Source organism: Bubalus bubalis, chromosome 2 (genome assembly GCF_019923935.1).
Source record: "Bubalus bubalis isolate 160015118507 breed Murrah chromosome 2, NDDB_SH_1, whole genome shotgun sequence".
In the NCBI taxonomy this organism is placed as follows: Eukaryota; Metazoa; Chordata; class Mammalia; order Artiodactyla; family Bovidae; genus Bubalus; species Bubalus bubalis.
In genome coordinates, this window is record NC_059158.1 from 175,284,565 (window position 1) to 175,303,074 (window position 18,510).

Sequence of the window (18,510 nt, forward strand, 5' to 3'; positions counted from 1 at the left end):
AATCATGGAGGTGGGATGCGGTGACAGCAGAGTGGCCGGGGTAGGGGGGAGGGATGAGTGCATTTAAGGTACTAACTGCTACTATCACATGCTGGTTGTTTAACGCACGTGTTGGGGGCCTTGTCCTAAGCTCTTTCCGTATGTTAACTTGGCCCACAGGGCAACCATATGAGTCGGTGTTGTTATTACTTCCACCTTTCAGATGAGGAAGCTGAGGTGCAGAGAGGGAAAGTGGCAGAACTGGAGCGTTGAATCTTAAAGGAGACCCACGGAGTCCACGCCAGCCTGGCACAGCCCACCGTTTCATCCTGCCTTCCCCAGGCCCTGATGTGAGCTGACTCCATACCTGGGTAATTGACAGGACAGAGCCCCAGGTCTCTCCAAGGGGAAGGAGCTGCTCAAGGGCATAATCTTAGTCAGGGAGGCATTAACACTGATCTTGGTGCTGCTTGTACAGATCTGTGTGTCAGGCTCGTAAAGTGAAAGTGAAGTCGCTCAGTCGTGTCCTACTCTTTGCGACCCCATAGAATTTTCCAGGCAAGAGTACTGTAGTGGGTTAGCCATTTCCTTCTCCAGGTTATCTTCCCAACCCAGGGATTGAACCCGGGTCTTCTGCATTGCAGGCAGACACTTTACCATCTGAGCCACCAGGGAAGCCCATAAATCACCTGTTTAAAGGGCTTGTGTCTCCATGCAGTGCTGTCTGTACCTGGGGAGCCCCTGAAGCTGTGTATTTACTAGGGGAAGGGTAGGGATTGGTCCAGAACAGATGGAGGTGGGAGGAGTTTGCTGTCCAGCCCCGGATCAGCCTCCAGCTCCGGACAGCCAGGTGGATCTGCCTGGCCCCAGACAGCCCTGCAGGGAGATTTGGCCTGGGCTGCATGTGAGCTGGGAAAGCAAAGATCACAGGGTGTTGGAGTCCCACAGGCTAGGTTTCAGTCCCATGCTGTCCCTCACCAGCTGTGTGATTTGATATCACTGCTCTGAATCTGTTTTCTCATTTATCAAATAAGACGCATATTAAGAATAAAATCTTACTTCACAGGGTGGTATGAGAGCGCTCATGGAGAGCTGCCTGCAGGTCCCAGAAATGATGCCCAGCGGGCGCGGGGTGAGTGTGACAGCTGGGCTGTGCAGGGCGGAGGGGCGGGGGCAGGAGGGAGCCTGGCAGGGGGGAGCAGGCTCTCCTTCTACACCCTTCTGGTGATGTCAGGATGTGAGCACTGTCTGTAAACACTCACTGCGTCCTATGGACTCTTTCAGGCTGCTGCTGCTATCAGCCCTGATTTACACATGTGGATGCTGAGCTCAGCCAGGTTAAGCGCAGAGTCCCAGAGCTGGTGACTGGCTGCAGCCAGGACAGGGGCCCAGGTTTGCCTGACTCAGAAGTCCCCGTCCTCCTTGAGTCTGAGGATGTTCCGAGTTCCTCCCGTGACCCTCTAGGCCCCCTCAGCACCCCTTGAGTGTTTATCCAGACTGTCATTACCCACAGGGATAGTTTATGCAAAGCTAATTAGCCCTCATGAGGATCAACAGCTGATCAGGAGCAGAGCTTGTCAACCGCAGCTCGGGTTTCCGCCTCACTTTTCCCCTGGGACTCCGTGGGGGCTTCAGCATAAGGGGGCCAGGACTCCCAGCAGATCCATCGATCCATCGGAGGCCAGCTCTGGTGACCAGTGTGGCCCAGCCCTCCCAACACCCTCTCCTGTCTCCTCTCCGTGTCTGTTGGGTCCTCAGTTCTGCTCCTGTCAATGCCCTGGGCTCTCAGCTTCCCAGACCCCCATTCACCCTCCAGCTTTGCCCACCTCTCCTCCCCCAGCTTCTACCTTGTTTACTCTTGGTCTTGCTACTATGAACACCTAGAAGTCCAGGGAGCCCCTGCCTCCAGGCTCACCCCTTCCAGTCCCCACCACTCACATAGTTGTCTCGGGTAGTGGGGGCTTTGGTTATGGAGAGACCAGTGCTTTTACTGGCCTCACCTCTCACCAGCCACGTGAACTAGAGTGAGTTTTTTTTTTTTTTTTTAATCCCTTTAAGCTTCAGTTTTTGCATCTCTCAAAAAAGGAGCCTTGGTTTCCTGCTCTGCATGAGGCTGGTGACAGCAGTTGTCTGTGGCTCCACCAACAGCGTTTCAGGAGAAGCTGGCTTTGTGTCCTGGTTGCTGAGAGGACGCACGGAGCAGGAGGCAGTGCAATCATGTGCGTGAGGTCTGCACCCAGCATGCTGGCGGTGGTCTCTGCTTTGGAGCACAGCCTTGGGCTTAAACGCGGCTCCAAAGACAACCAGGGAGCATTTCCTGCCCTCTAGCTGGTGCATCAGCAGCCTACTTGAACTTGGGTCATGATCAACACCCTCCAATAGAAATATAATGGGAGTCATGCATGTAGTTTTAAATTTTGTAGTTCAGTTCAGTCAGTCACTCAGTCGTGTCCAACTCTTTGCGACCCCATGAATCGCAGCACACCAGGCCTCCCTGTCCATCACCAACTCCCGGAGTTCACTCAGACTCACGTCCATCGAGTCGGTGATGCCATCCAGCCATCTCATCCTCTGTCGTCCCCTTCTCCTCCTGCCCCCAATCCCTCCCAGCATCAGAGTCTTTTCCAATGAGTCAACTCTTCACATGAGGTGGCCAAAGTACTGGAGTTTCAGCTTCAGCATCATTTCTTCCAAAGAACACCCAGGACTGATCTCCTTTAGAATGAACTGGTTGGATCTCCTTGCAGTCCAAGGGACTCTCAAGAGTCTTCTCCAACACCACAGTTCAAAAACATCAATTCTTCGGCGCTCAGCTTTCTTCACAGTCCAACTCTCACATCCATACATGACCACTGGAAAAACCATAGCCTTGACTAGATGGACCTTTGTTGGCAAAGTAATGTCTCTGCTTTTCAATATGCCATCTAGGTTGGTCATAACTTTCCTTTCAAGGAGTAAGTGTATTTTAATTTCGTGGCTGCAATCACCATCTGCAGTGATTTTGGAGCCCCAAAAAATAAAGTCTGACACTGTTTCCCTATCTATTTCCCATGAAGTGATGGGACCAGATACCATGATCTTCATTTTCTGAATGTTGAGCTTTAAGCCAACTTTTTCACTCTCCTCTTTCACTTTCATCAAGAGGCTTTTTAATTCTTCTTCACTTTCTGCCATAAGGGTGGTGTCATCTGCATATCTGAGGTTATTGATATTTCTCCTGGCAATCTTGATTCCAGCTTGTGCTTCTTCCAGCCCAGCGTTTCTCATGATGTACTCTGCATAGAAGTTAAATAAGCAGGGTGACAATATACAGCCTTGACATACTCCTTTTCCTATTTGGAACCAGTCTGTTGTTCCATGTCCAGTTCTAACTGTTGCTTCCTGACCTGCATATAGGTTTCTGAAGAGGCAGGTCAGCTGGTCTGGTATTCCCATCTCTTTCAGAATTGTCCACAGTTTATTGTGATCCACACAAAGGCTTTGGCATAGTCAATAAAGCAGAAATAGATGATTTTCTGGAACTCTCTTGCTTTTTCCATGATCCAGGAGATGTTGGCAATTTGATCTCTGGTTCCTCTGCCTTTTCTAAAACCAGCTTGAACATCAGGAAGTTCACGGTTCACATACTGCTGAAGCCTGGCTTGGAGAATTTTGAGCATTACTTTACTAGCGTGTGAAATGAGTGCAATTATGCAGTAGTTTGAGCATTCTTTGGCATTGCCTTTCTTTGGGATTGGAATGAAAACTGACCTTTTCCAGTCCTGTGGCCACTGCTGAGTTTTCCAAATTTGCTGGCATATTGAATGCAGCACTTTCACAGCATCATCTTTCAGGATTTGAAACAGCTCAACTGGAATTCCATCACCTCCACTAGCTTTGTTCATAGTGATGCTTTCTAAGGCTCACTTGACTTCACATTCCAGGATGTCTGGCTCTAGGTGAGTGATCACACCATCGTGATTATCTGGGTTGTGAAGATCTTTTTTGTACAGTTCGTCTGTGTATTCTTGCCACTTCTTAATATCTTCTGCTTCTGTTAGGTCCACACCATTTCTGTCCTTTATCGAGCCCATCTTTGCATGAAATGTTCCCTTGGTATCTCTAATTTTCTTGAAGAGATCTCTAGTCTTTCTCATTCTGTTGTTTTCCTCTATTTCTTTGCATTGATCGCTGAGGAAGGCTTTCTTATCTCTCCTTGCTATTCTTTGGAACTCTGCATTCAGATGCTTGTATCTTTCTTTTTCTCCTTTGCTTTTCACTTCTCTTCTTTTCACAGCTATTTGTAAGGCCTCCCCAGACAGCCATTTTGCTTTTTGCATTTCTTTTCCATGGGGATGGTCTTGATCCCTGTCTCCTGTACAATGTCACGAACCTCAGTCCATAGTTCATCAGGCACTCTATCTATCAGATCTAGTCCCTTAAATCTATTTCTCACTTCCACTGTAGAATCATATGGAATTTGATTTAGGTCATACCTGAATGGTCTAGTGGTTTTCCCTACTTTCTTCAATTTCAGTCTGAATTTGGCAATAAGGAGCTCATGATCTGAGCCACAGTCAGCTCCTGGTCTTGTTTTTGTTGACTGTATAGAGCTTCTCCACCTATGGCTGCAAAGAATATAATCAATCTGATTTTGGTGTTGACCATCTGGTAATGTCCATGTGTAGAGTCTTCTCTTGTGCTGTTGGAAGAGGGTGTTTGCTGTGAACAGTGTGTTCTCTTGGCAAAACTCTATTAGCCTCTGCCCTGCTTCATTCCGTACTTCAAGGCCAAATTTGCCTGTTACTCCAGGTGTTTCTTGACTTCCTACTTTTGCATTCCAGTCCCCTATAATGAAAAGGACATCTGTTTTGGGTGTTAGTTCTAAAAGGTCTTGTAAGTCTTCATAGAACCATTCAACTTCAGCTTCTTCAGCGTTACTGGTTGGGGCATGGACTTGGATTACTGTGATATTGAATGGTTTGCCTTGGAAATGAACAGAGATCATTCTGCGGTTTTTAAGATTGCATCCAAGTATTGCATTTCAGACTCTTTTGTTGACCATGATGGCTACTCCATTTCTTCTAAGGGATTTCTGCCCACAGTAGTAGATATAATGGTCATCTGAGTTAAATTCACCCATTCCAGTCCATTTTAGTTCGCTGATTCCTAGAATGTCGACGTTCACTCTTGCCATCTCCTGTTTGACTGCTTCCAATTTGCCTTGATTCATGGACCTAACATTCCAGATCCTAGGCAATATTTCTCTTTACAGCATCAGACCTTGCTTCTATCACCAGTCACATCTACAGCTGGGTATTGTTTTTGCTTTGGCTCCATCCCTTCATTCTTTCTGGAGTTATTTCTCCACTGATCTCCAGTAGCATGTTGGGTACCTACCGACCTGGGGAGTTCATCTTTCAGAGTCCTATCATTTTGCCTTTTCATACTGTTCATGGGGTTCTCAAGGCAAGAATACTGAAGTGGTTTGCCATTCCCTTCTCCAGTGGACCACATTCTGTCAGACCTTTCCACCATGACCCACCCATCTTGGGTGGCCCCACATGGCATGCCTTATTTTCATTGAGTTAGACAAGGCAGTGGTCTTGGTGATTAGATTAACTAGTTTTCTGTGATTATGGTTTTCAGTGTGTCTGCCCTCTGATGCCCTTTCGCAATACCTACCGTCTTACTTGGGTTTCTCTTACCTTGGACGTGGGGTATCTCTTTACAGCTGCTCCAGCAAAGCACAGCCGCTGCTCCTTACCTTGGACGAGGGATATTTCCTCACCACCACCCCCCCTGACCTTGAACATGGAGTAGCTCCTCTCGGCCCTCCTGCGCCCGTGCAGCCACTGCTCCTTGGATGGTGTTAAGTTTTATTTACGGCAAAATGAGGACTGCAGCCCAGGAGGCAGCATCTTAGATAGCTCTGGAAGAATTTTGTAGTAGGCATGCTAAAAAATTTAAGAAACAACTGAAATTTACTTTCAGAATGTATTTTATTTAACCCAATATATTGGGGGTCTCCAACCACCAGGCCACAAAGCAGGAGGTGAGTAGCACACAAGCAAAGCTTCATGTGTTCCTCCCCATCGCTCCCTATAGCTCACATTATCACCTGAACCATCCTCCACCTCCTCGGTCCATGTCATGGAGACACTGTTTTCCATGAAACCGGTCCCCGGTGCCAGAAATGTTGTGGACCATTGCAATATATCATTGGAAACTGCAATCAATATTAAAATATTAATAGTGAGATATTATACATTTTTTTTTTTCTGTGCTAAACCCTAAACTCTGGGCATCATTGACGCCAATAGCACAGCTTAGTTCAGGCCAGCCACCCTTACTTCATGAGCTCAAGGGTGGCACGTGGCCAGGGGCTACTGCACTGGATGGCCCAGGGCTAGTGGCTTTGGGAAGGCCCCCAGCTCTGATGACACCAGATGGGCTGGTGTCCACTGATGGCAAAGGCGGAGCTGTGTGAGTTCTCTTGTTTGTTTACCTGCCCAGCACAGCAGTGTGAGCATGAGCTCTGGAGTGACTGGGGCTTTGGTTTAATGCTCTTCTCCATCAGATAACCTTGGATAAATGACTTCCAAGGTTGCTGGGAAGATTAAATGAGATTACACAGGTAAAATTCTCGGTACGTGCTGTTCGTACGTGTCAGCTAACAGTGGCTGCTATGTAATGTACCGGTTTTGTTACTCTGTCACCTGGCTGGGCACTGACTCAGTCCCATCACTGTGGCATCTGCACCTTCCAGACTCGCAGCGCCACGCCATCAGCCAAGCTGCTGGATGGCAGCGGCCCAGGGCCTGGAGGTGGCCCCAGTGCCCGGCAAGAGCTGGCCTCATAGAAGCACAGAGCACAGAGCTGGGCTGAGCAGATCAGCTCCCAGCCTCGGCTTGGCTTTCACTGCGGCAGGAACTATGACGGGAGGACCAGGTGACCTTTGAAACCCACTGCCAGGGTGAGAACCTGGTGCACACGATAGCATTTATACTGTACATTGGCAGTATTTCCAGAGTGAAGCCATAGACTAGGCCAGGGGAGTAAGACATCAATGGACCTTTGCTCTGGTTTAGGTGAGCAGCAACCATGTATGAGGCTTGGTTTCCTCCTCTGTTTAAAAAAAAAAAAAAAAAAATAGCAGCTTTAATAGCTGACTCCTATGCTGTTGTGACTTTTAAATGGGATAATGGGAATAAGCTACTCAGTACAATGTCCCACTCAGGATCAGAGCTCAATAAATGCTGTTTCCAGTCAAGGGACCAGAAAGGGCTGTCGAAGGAGAGGTTCTGCTCTCTCCACTGTCCTTGCCTTGGAACCCATGGCCAATTTGGAGAGTCGTCCAGTAAGAATGCCCAAGTGGCACTAGCGGTAAAGAACCTGCCTGCCAGTGCAGCAGACATGAGACGTGGCCTCGATCCCTGGGTTGGGAAGATCCCCTGGAGGAGGGCATGGCAACCCACTATGGTCATCTTGCCTGGAGAATCCCATACAGTGGAGCCTGGTGGGCTTACAGTCCGCAGGATCACAAAGAGTCAGACATGACTGAAGTGGCTGAGCACACACATGTATGCCGGTAAGAATCCAGCAAAACCTACCAGGCCTACAACAAGCTGTGGGTGTAGGGGCAGGTGCAGGGCCTCTGTGGATCACCAAGGGGCCCATCCAGCCCCTGCAGTTTGCTCATTAATGGCTCCTGGTCTGGCTCCAGCACTGACTTCATCAGTCCTGCAGCATCATGAGCACAGTTTCATTCTAAGCAGCTCCCCAAGGCTTCTCCACCAGTGATACTGACAGGGACAGAGGAAAGGGACAAGGTAGGTGGTTAAATACTTAGTCCCACTAGGGCATTGTAGGTAGGAAAAACATGGGAGACCTCCTGTTAGTTAATGGTTACTCAAAAAAGCAGGCTTGCTTAACCACGAAACCAAGCAGGCTTGCTTAGCAACAAAACCATGCAGCAGAAGCCTGAGACAAGCCCCAAACAATAAAACAGCGGTGGCATGAGACTCTCATTCTGCCCAGTGAGCTCAGTAAGTTAATGAAACCCAGGACATACTCTCTGCGCACATAAAAACAGTGATTTACGGAAAGGTGGCATTTCAACGTAAAGACCCTCATTCTACCGAGACAGTCCTGGCTTGACCATGTAGGGACAAGAAAACTCCCCTGCCCATCCTGAGGGAGGAGCTGATGATGGATGCGTGACATCTACTCAAGAATGAGGAAGAAGATGCTCTTCTTCCCCCTCCCCACTTTCCCTTTGATTATAAAACTGTAGCCCAGTAAATTCTTGAGGTAGCACCCTCTTGCTAGCCCACCTGTAAGCCACACAAGCATCCTATTCTAATAAATCACTTCTTACCTATCACTTTGCCTCTCACTGAATTATTTCTGCTCTGGGACATAAGGACCAAAGATCTTCAGGGCCTTCCCAAATGACACCTAACGGTTTCAATACTGTAGGCATAGGAGGTGGTCATGTTCTGGGCAGAGGTGACTGGGACAATCTAGAGAGCCGTGGGTGGGTGAGGGGTGGGCAGGGTCTGAGAGCATCGGGTTAAGAAGGGAGTGTCTGCCTGGGGATGAATGTGGGCACAGGAATGGGGTGAGAACAGGCCACTGTGCTGCATCACACATGGACGCAGAGGCCTGGTGGGAGGAAGTAGGCGTCAGGGAAGGGCATGCAGATGGGGGACAAAGCTGGGGTGTCAGTCCACTGGCATCTATGAACAGCTTCTCACCCCAGGCTACTCACCCCAGAGAACAGAGACAAGACTGCAGCAGACAGCCGGGCCTGCCCTGGGGTGACACAGACGCTTACACCTGGCTTGCTTCTCCACCTCTTGCCGTCCAAGCTCCCTGCCCTCTGACCTGGGCTTCTGATTTCTGCTTCTGGCCACCCACCACCCATTGGTAACCACCTCCAAGGGACCGCTTGGAGCACCCTGATTCATTTATTCAAGCAACATTTCTCCTGGGCCCCACACATGCCAGGCTCTGGGATCATGATGGTAGGCATGGCTTTTGCTCACAGACTGCTGTGGGGGGAAGGCAGCCACCCACTCACTCATTCAATTTCCTCCCTCCCTCCCTTCCTTCCACAAGGCAGGAAGGCAGAAGACCAAATCCCACCAGCTGTGTCCAGTCTGTCCTGGAAGGCACACTTCTAAGGGCCGTGCACCTGTGGGCGGGGTCACACCTGCTCTGCGACGCACTGCCACCTGGGCCTGTGTCCATCCTATGCCAGCTTCTCAGAGCCCAGGGAAGCCCAGGCCGCTCTTCTGCTGGGAAGCTTCCAGAAGACTGAAAAATGAAGACATGCTATGACAGAATCACAGACCTTGGGACGGGACTCAAATATTTACATAGTACAAAGTAGCACATATCAGCAACATGGTGTGTGACTCACCTGGAAGCCACACTTTGAAAGTGCATTCTGTCTACAGGTGAGGCAGAGTGGACGGGAGCTGAATTCACAGGGGCAGCTGCTGGTTGAGGTCTCGTCTTCTTTCCACCTCTCCCTGTACCCCTGTGACTGTGGGAAACCTCCTTCAGAGGCAGCATTTGGAGATCACCTTAGAGGCCTTGAAGAGATGGGGTGCTGCCCTCATTTGCACACACTTGTGCACATTCACACATGCAGGCACATTCACTCCTTGGCCAGGAGGCAGGGGGTTGCCCAAGTTGAATATTTCTATGACGACATTTGCAGATGTAATGCTCATAGGGATAGTCACCACTGGTGGTTCTCCTCATTTTGGGGAACAAGGAGGGTCTGCTCTGTTTGGGGTTGGGGAGGGAAGCTGACATTGGGGAATAGCCCAGAGGCATTTCTGCACACCCTGAATGGAAGGTGGGTCCCAGCCCCTGGCCCAGGGACCTGCAGTGGATCAGTCTAGTTCAGTTCAGTCACTCAGTCATGTCTGACTCTTTGCGACCCCATGGACTGCAGCATGCCTGGCCTCCCTGTCCACCACCAACTCCCAGAGTTTACTCAAACTCATGTCCATTGCATCAGTGATGCCATCCAACCATCTCATCCTCTGTCATCCCCTTCTCCTCCTGCCTTCAATCTTTCCTAGCATCAGGGTCTTTTCCAATAAGTCAGTTCTTTGCATCAGGTGGTCAAAGTATTGGAGTTTCAGCTTCAACATCAGTCCTTCCAATGAATATTCAGGATTGATTTCCTTTGGGATGGACTGGTTGGATCTCTTTGCAGTGCAAGGGACTCTCAAGAGTCTTCTCCAATACCATAGTCATAAAGCATCAATTCTTCTGCGCTCAGCTTTCTTTATGGTCCAACTCTCACATCCATTCATGACTACTGGAAAAACCATAGCCTTGACTAGATGGACCTTTGTTGGCAAAGTAAAGTCTCTGTTTTTAATATGCTGTCTAGGTTAGTCATAACTTTTTTTTTTCCAAGGAGCATGCAATATTAATTTCATGGCTGCAGTCACCATCAGAAAACTAAGATCATGGCATCTGGTCCCATCACTTCATGGCAAATAGATGCGGAAATAGTGGAAACAATGGCTGATTTTATTTTTCTGGGCTCCAAAATCATTGCAGATGGTGATTGTAGCCATGAAATTAAAAGACACTTACTCCTTGGAAGGAAAGTTATGACCAACCTAGACAGCATATTCAAAAGCAGAGACATTACTTTGCCAACAAAGGTCCATCTAGTCAAGGCTATGGTTTTTCTAGTGGTCATGTATGGATGTGAGAGTTGGACTGTGAAGAAAGCTGAGCATTGAAGAATTGATGCTTTTGAACTGTGGTGCTGGAGAAGACTCTTGAGAGTTCCTTGGACTGTAAGGAGATCCTATAAGTCCATCCTAAAGGAAATCAGTCCTGGGTGTTCATTGGAAGGAGTGATGTTAAAGCTGAAACTCTAATACTTTGGCCATCTGATGGGAAGAGCTGACTCATTTGAAAAGACCCTGATGCTGGGAAAGATTGAGGGCAGGAGGAGAGGGGAATGACAGAGGATGAGATGGTTGAATGGCATCACCAACTCAATGGACATGGGTTTGGGTAGACTCTGGCAGTTGGTGATGGACAGGGAGGCCTGGCGTGCTGCGGTTCATGGGGTCGCAAAGAGTCGGACATGACTGAGTGACTGAACTGAACTGAACTGAGTCACCATCTGCCATGATTTTGGAGCCCAAAAAACAGTTTCCACTGTTTCCCCACCTATTTGCCATGAAGTGATGGGACCAGATGCCATGATTTTAGTTTTCTGAACGTTGAGTTTTAAGCCAATTTTTTCACTCTCCTCTTTCACTTTCATCAAGAGGCTCTTTAGTTCCTTTTCACTTTCTGCCATGAAGGTGGTATCATCTGCATATCTGAGGTTATTGATATTTCTCCTGGCAATCTTGATTCCAGCTTGTGCTTCTTTCAGCCCAGTGTTTCTCATGATGTACTCTGCATATAAGTTAAATAAACAGGGTGACAATATATAGCCTTGACATACTCCTTTCCCAATTTGGAATCCGTCTGCTGTTCCATGTCCAGTTCTAATGGTTACTTCCTGACCTGCATACAGATTTCTCAAGATGCAGGTCAGGTGGTCTGGTATTCCCATCTCTTTCAGAATTTTCTACAGTTTATAGTGATCCACACAGTCAAAGGCTTTGGCATAGTCAATAAAGCAGAAATAGATGTTTTTCTGGAACTCTCTTGCTTTTTGTATGATCCAGCAGATGTTGGCAATTTGATCTCTGGTTCCTCTGCCTTTTCTAAATCCAGCTTGAACATCTGGAAGTTCATGGTTCACATATTGCTGAAGCCTGGCTTGGAGAATTCTGAGCATTTCTTTGCTAGTGCGTGAGATGAGTTCAATTGCGCGGTAGTTTGAGCATTCTTTGGCATTGCCTTTCTTAGGGATTGGAATGAAAACTGAACTCTTCCAGTCCTGTAGCTCCTGCTGAGTCTTCCAAATTTGCTGGCATATTGAGTGCAGCACTTTCACAGCATCATCATTTAGGATTTGATGGGTGGGTTAGGTAGGGAGGAAATGACCGCTTGCTTCCTGAGGTCCTGCTGGGTTCACCCCTCATAACGCCCTGAAGGTTAATTCTCACCCTGTCTTTGATTCGGAAAAGTGACTCAGAGGGTGCGAGGGGCGTGCCGAGGGCCATTGAATTCACCTCGGCTAAAGGTGCTCATCGGATGCAACTGCTCACCAGATGCTTCCATGTGCCACCCACCCCTCCACCCAAGGATCGTCTCCAAAGGCCCCTCTCTCCCCTCACCCCCCACCGCCTTCTGTGGACTAAGGACAGCCAGCTGAAGGCCTGCTGAGTACTCCACCTCCGTCTATGGGCTCACTGAACTCTCGCTCTTTCCCTGCTGGTCAATCTCATCAGGTCTGTTTGTGCAGATGAGGAACCCGAGAGTCAGAGCAGGTAAGTGACACGCCCGTCTGACTCAGTGAAGTGCTAAAGGGTTGTTGTGGGGACAAAGTGAGATAACACACAACATGCGTCTACTTGAAATATGGCAGCTTTTAAAGAAAAGCACACACAGCATCCTGTGTGCTAAAGGGAAACGGAGGCCCAGAGTGGAGGAGTGGCTGGTCCTGAGCCCCGAGGTCGAGGCTCTATGTGGCTGGCTTCCCCAGGGTGACCCTGAGGGCAGGACCCAGCCATCTCCACCTCTGCCCTGCCTGCCCATTGCCTCCCCTCTCTGCCACAGGCAAATTTCCATGGGCAATTTTCCAAGGGAAGAGATGACTTCCCACATTTGCCGCAAACTCACCTCTATTAAGTTAAGCAGTTAACAGAGCTCTCACGGTGGAATGCATTTTGTTTAATACCTTGATCTTTCTTGTCTGCTAGAAAAATGAATTCTGTCAAATCTCTCGAAGCCAACTGTCAAAGTTAGGCATTTGGAGTGGGGGGTGGGGGGGGGGAGACAGATCTCTCACTCTGATGGCAAAATTCATTTGATTTGATCCCTTAATCCAGTCTCCCTGCAAAGCTGGGAGCTGAAATTCGGAAAGCCCTTTGCCCTGAACAGTTTCTTTCCACTCCTCCTTACCGCCTCCTCTCCCAGGGTCCACTCCTCTTTCACCTTTAAAAATAACAGCAAAGAATTGCAGCAGCTGGAGTAATGATAACCATTTGGTTTCTCATGGCAATTTTTTAGAGAGAAAATGACAGAGCACAAAGCCTGTCTCTCAGGGTCTATTTGGGGAGAGAGAGAGGTAATGGTTGTGGAACACTCTAGCAGCCCAGGGGATCAGCAGGACCTGACCCCCGGTCCAGCAAGACACAGAAGCAGGAGGATGTCTGGGAAGAAGGCACAGCCTCAGTCCCTCTCAAAGAATCTTTTTCTCTAAACCCTGCTCATCCATCCCTTCTGCATCTTATCCACATGCTAGAACCTAACACCACACTTGGGCTCAGTGCTTTGCAGTTTACAAAACACACATTTACTATACTTATTTGTTTATTAATTGTTCTTTCATTCTTTACTTCCATCCTTCACATCATTTATGCTACGGTATTAATAACTGGGAATCACCAGGGATAGAGACACTTGGGAGCTACAAGATGGACAAAACAGAACCTTCAACTCCAGGACTCTAGGCTCTATCAGGGCAACAGGTGTGGACAAGTGACTATGACCTTGTGTGGTGGGGGTTATGGTATGTGAGTGATGGGCATATAGAAATCACTTTTATTAGGTAAGATGCATTGGGGAGTGTGTAACAGAAAACTCAAAAACAGTGGTTCAGGCGATTAAGATGTGAAATAGTCTCACGTAACCAGATATTTTAAAAGAGGTGGTTGCTGCTTGGTCAGATGCTTGGAGATGTCAACAAAGTCCTGGCTCTTTCCTCTCTCCTTTCTACTATCCTTGGCTGTGTTCACTTTTTGTCATTAGCTTTTTGCCTCATGGTTGCAGGATGGCTGCCACAGCTCCAAACATCACACCTCCTACAATAGCATTCAAGTTAAGAAGGGAGTGGAGTGAAGCCAGAAAAAATGATTCCCAGAAGCAGTCCCTCTACCAGCAGATTTTTCCTCACATCTCAATGGCTAGCTCTGGGTCATACTGTCATCTCTAAGACAATCTCTGGAGAAGGGGGTTGGGGTGCCAGGCTTGGGTTCACCCCTGGGCTGGGGAGATCCACCAGGTCTGAGCCTGTTGCTGCAGGACAAACACAGGGCTCTGCAAGGGAAGGAAGGAGGGGTGGGCTACCAGGTGGGCAGTCATGAGTGTCTACCCTCTCCTCATCAGCGTTTGTGATTGAGTGTCACAGGACACATGGGGTGCGGAGAGGTGGCCTAGCCTCAAAACTCGGCTCTGAGCCTCTGCCCCGAGCCTCTGTCCCCTGTGGGCTGTGTGACCTGGGAAATACTTGACCCACCCAAAGCACAGCCTCCCCCAGTAGAGAGAGGGCTGGAACAGCACCTGACATATAGGGCACTTGTAAAGGGGCCATGGGGTCAGATGTACAGGTGCCTGGCTCAAGGGTGTATCAGCAGCCAGGAGCCATCACAGTGATTAGTCCCATCTGAGAAATGGGCCCATGTACCTCCTCTGTCTCAGTCCTGGGTGACAACAGCAAGAATATCAGTTCACACCAATGAGCACTTCCTGTGTGTCCTGGGCACACTTCACTGCATACACTCCCTTAATCCTCATAGCCACCCCGCAAGGAGGGAGCTGCTTTCATCCCCATTTTACAGCCAAGGAAACTGAGGCTGAGGGGTGACTGCAGGTGAGTGAGAACAGACGGGGATCCAGCTCTTATCCCCTGCAAGGCCCTGGGTGGAGCCACAGGCAGGTGCTCAGGTAACCCCTCCTGCCCTGACTGTCACCCAGTCCGGGCTGGTGGCTGCAGCTGATCTCTTTCCTGACCCTTCTCTGTCCCTCCTGGAACTCCAGGACCCCAGGACCCATTTGAAGTGTAAGGAGTTTTACCCATCATCGAGGCTGCCATTTCTTTTCCAAGTTGATGAATAAACAGTGTAGTCAATGGTATCAATTATTCCTTGATCGTGAATTGGCAATCTCCACCTTGAGGGAAAATAATAGACACATTACATCCTTAACACAGAACACAGCATATGATAATACACTCTATATTTATAGTTTTAATGAAGTATGCAAAAGCACTTCCAACAATTACACACCTACAGCGCATCACATTTAATAACTGCATACAAGGCTCCTGGCCAGCACTATAATGCCAGCTTGGGTACCAAGTGTGAAATGAAACGTGCAGCCCAGCCCTGCAGGATGAGGTCTCGGCTGTCACCTCTGCAGGCCCTTCCTCAGATCTGTGAGCATGCCCACTATTTCCAGTCTTCTTGGCCCTTCCAGGTTCCCAGAGAGATGGCCTTGGGGGTGAGGAGAGAAAGGGGGGTGGGAGAGAGACCCTGGCATTGACTTCCTCATTTACAGATGGGGAAACTGAGGCCCACTCAGGCAACCAGTCTCTCACCCAACAGTTTGCCGAGCACCTGCTCTGTGCCAGCCTATGATCTAGGCACCGGGGGCTCACCTGGTGATGGGCAACAGGAAGAGAACCAAGAGGGCAGGGGAGAGAGCATTTTTCATCTTCAAAGATTATAACATTTATTCTTCCACTTGGCATTAACATCCTCTGATCCTAACATTCAGTGAGTATAGCTTCTGGGACTATGAAATACCCCACCTGTGGGTCAGGCTGGCAGCCTCCCAACTTGAGTCTCCCCAAGGTTTTGAGTCACTCCTTCTTCCATTGTAAATCCTGTCCAGGCCATCCCAGGCCTCTCCCTTCTCTAGGGCCCCGTCCAGACTTTCTGAGTTGATGGCTGTCAAAATGTTATCAGCCATGACAATGACAACTAGAACAACTGTGTTGAGAAAGAAACTCCTGCTAGATTTAGGACCCATCGTCATTCCCCCCAGAGCCTAGGTGGCAGCCAGCCACGTCACTGTGCCTAACAGTCTTCGCCAGGTAGATGGTTTGGCCATAAAGTGATGCTGCCCTTCTCAGCACCTGGGCCCCTGCAGGGAGCCCATCTAGGTCCAGATACATTGGCCCTTTGGTTTCCAGGCTCCCTTCATCCCTACTCTGTGCCTCCTGCTCTTTCCCAGCCTGTGCTCAGGACAGCATCTCACCTTTAAGCTCTGGGGCATCTCCTGGGGTGTGGCTGCATCTGATTGCAAACCCTGATGGAGGAGGCTCAGCCCCTGTCAACGGCCCCGAGCCCCACGCCCTTGTTAGACCCCAGGCTTTGGCCTGTTTTCCAGTTTGGGTTCTGCCGTGTCCTCCCTATGGGACCTTGGGGAAGTCACTTAACGTCTCTGAGCTCAGGGCCCTCATGTGTGAGTTGTAGATACAAACGTCTGCCTTAGGGGGTGGGGTCCAGACTTAGATGTGGTAACACCTGTGATGCTCAGTGATGGATTCCATTATTATTACTCTGATAGTTTGTCAAGCCTCTGGCACAGGGTCCAGGCACATTCAGTAGAGCAGGAAGAGCAGGGACTAGGGAGCAGACTGCCAGGGCTCAAGGCTGACTTCTGAGCTGTGTGACCTTGGAAAAGTCTCTGAACCTCTCTGTGCTTCTGTAGCTTCATCTTAATGCCTCCTTTATAGATTGTTGGTTAAATGAGCAAATGCATGCAAAGGGCTGAGCACAGGGCCTAGCATAGAGTAAGCTTTACTACTTCAGGCCCTGAGGGAGGGCTGGGGTTGAGAGGCCACTAGAGATCTCCCTTTCTGCCACATTTGCACTTGGCAATGAGAAACTGAGGCCAAGAGACACTAAATTAAATGTTGGAGAACAAGACAGTATATGAGCATGCTAAATTATGCAGGGCGGACAATTAGAGAACAAAACGATCAGTAATAAAGGGCTAATTGGGTGAGACAGACACTCAGTGAGTCCGGAGCCTGAGATACAGCCTGGGACAGAGTGGCCTGGCCAGGGCCCGGCACTCTCCTTAAAAACACTGACCTTTCCCCTCAATGTGAATGATGCCTACTTAACATTAACTTTGGAAAGTGCAAACATTAATATAAAAGAGGTTATAAATCGCGGATAGCTCCCTTCCCAAAGACAGTTGTTTCTTCACTCTTTTTCCTGCTCATATACAAGTATGGGGCTTCCCAGGTGGCGCAGTGGTAAAGAAATCACCTGCCAGCGCAGGAGACACAAGGGTTGAGTCCCTGGGTTGGGAAGATCCCGTGGAGTGGGAAATGGCAACCCACTCCAGTATTCTTGTCTGGAAGATCCCATGGACAGAGGAGCCTGGCAGGCCACAGTCCATAGGGTCCCAAAGAGTTGGACATGACTGAATGACTGAACACATACACACATACAAGTATTACTTTATGATTAATTTAGAATTGGCATAACTGTCAGGATACATTAGGATATAATATAAAAACAAGCAACCCTTCAAAATAACAAAGGTCAAAGTAGCCTCCTATAAGAGGATGTTGGGTGAAATAGTATGAAGTTTTCAGAACAAATAATTATTACAGTTTATGGAGTGATAATCCCTGGGGCCTATTAGCTCAACCCTCACGTGACTCCACACCTGGGATCTTCTCCTGCTCTTCAGTCCCTCACCCTGGTCCACCACCATCTTGCCTGGACTGGGGCAGCAGGCTCCTGCCTGGTCTCTGCCTCTGCCCTGTCCCTGCTCCCGTCACTCTCCCCGCAGGACCTGGGTGACCCTGTAAGACTCAGAGAGGGGCCGCCCCTGCTCTGCTCCACACACCAGGGTTTCTGCCTCATGAGGACACAGCCCATGCTGAGGGTGGCCCTGGGCCCTGCGTCTCCCAGACCATGAGCCCATCCCCCTCACTCCCTCCCTGCTCCCAGCCCTCCATCCTTCCTGGACCAGAAGCCCAGTGCCTGCTCTTCCTCAAGGCCTGGCCCTGGGCCCTCCATCTGCCTGGAGCCTTCCTGTGTCTACCTGCTCCCTCCCTCCCCTCCTTCAGGTCTCTGCCCTACTGTTCCCTGCTCTGACCTTCCCTGACCCCTGTCAACACCCTCTCCCTTCTCCCTGCAGCGTTTTACTCCTAACTCTTACTATCTGCATCCACACTACAGTCCACCATTAATGTTGGGGTGTCTCCTCTTTCTAGAACCTGAGCTTCTCCCTGTTGCTGAGACGAGGCCCCCCAGGTGGGCTCTGGTGGACATTTGCTGAGCCAGTGAGCTCCCTGCATGTTGACTTGGCTTCCTGTGTGAGACGCTGTCCTCAATGAGATGCTGTCCCTTACTGGTCACAGCAGTCCTATGGAGCAGCTTCTCAGTTCAGTTCAGTCGCTCAGTCGTGTTTGACTCTTTGCAACCCCATGGACCGCAGCATGCCAAACCACCCTGTCCATCACCAACTCCCAGAGTTTACTCAAACCCATGTCCATTGAGTCGGTGATGCCATCCAACCATCTCATCCTCTGTAGTCCCCTTATCCTCCCGCCTTCTATCTTTCCCATCATCAGGGTCTTTTCAAATGAGTCAGCTCTTCACATCAGGTGGCCAAAGTATTGGAGTTTCAGCTTCAACA

The 18,510-nt window shown here is 49.3% G+C and overlaps 1 non-coding gene across 1 annotated transcript; it reads right to left on the reverse strand.

Moving 5' to 3' along the window:
* Nucleotides 1-582: 582 nt before the first annotated feature.
* On the reverse strand, nt 583-654 carry TRNAC-GCA. Its single transcript has one exon. It is a non-coding gene; the product is annotated as a tRNA-Cys (tRNA).
* Between the last annotated feature and the right edge of the window lie 17,856 nt (nt 655-18,510).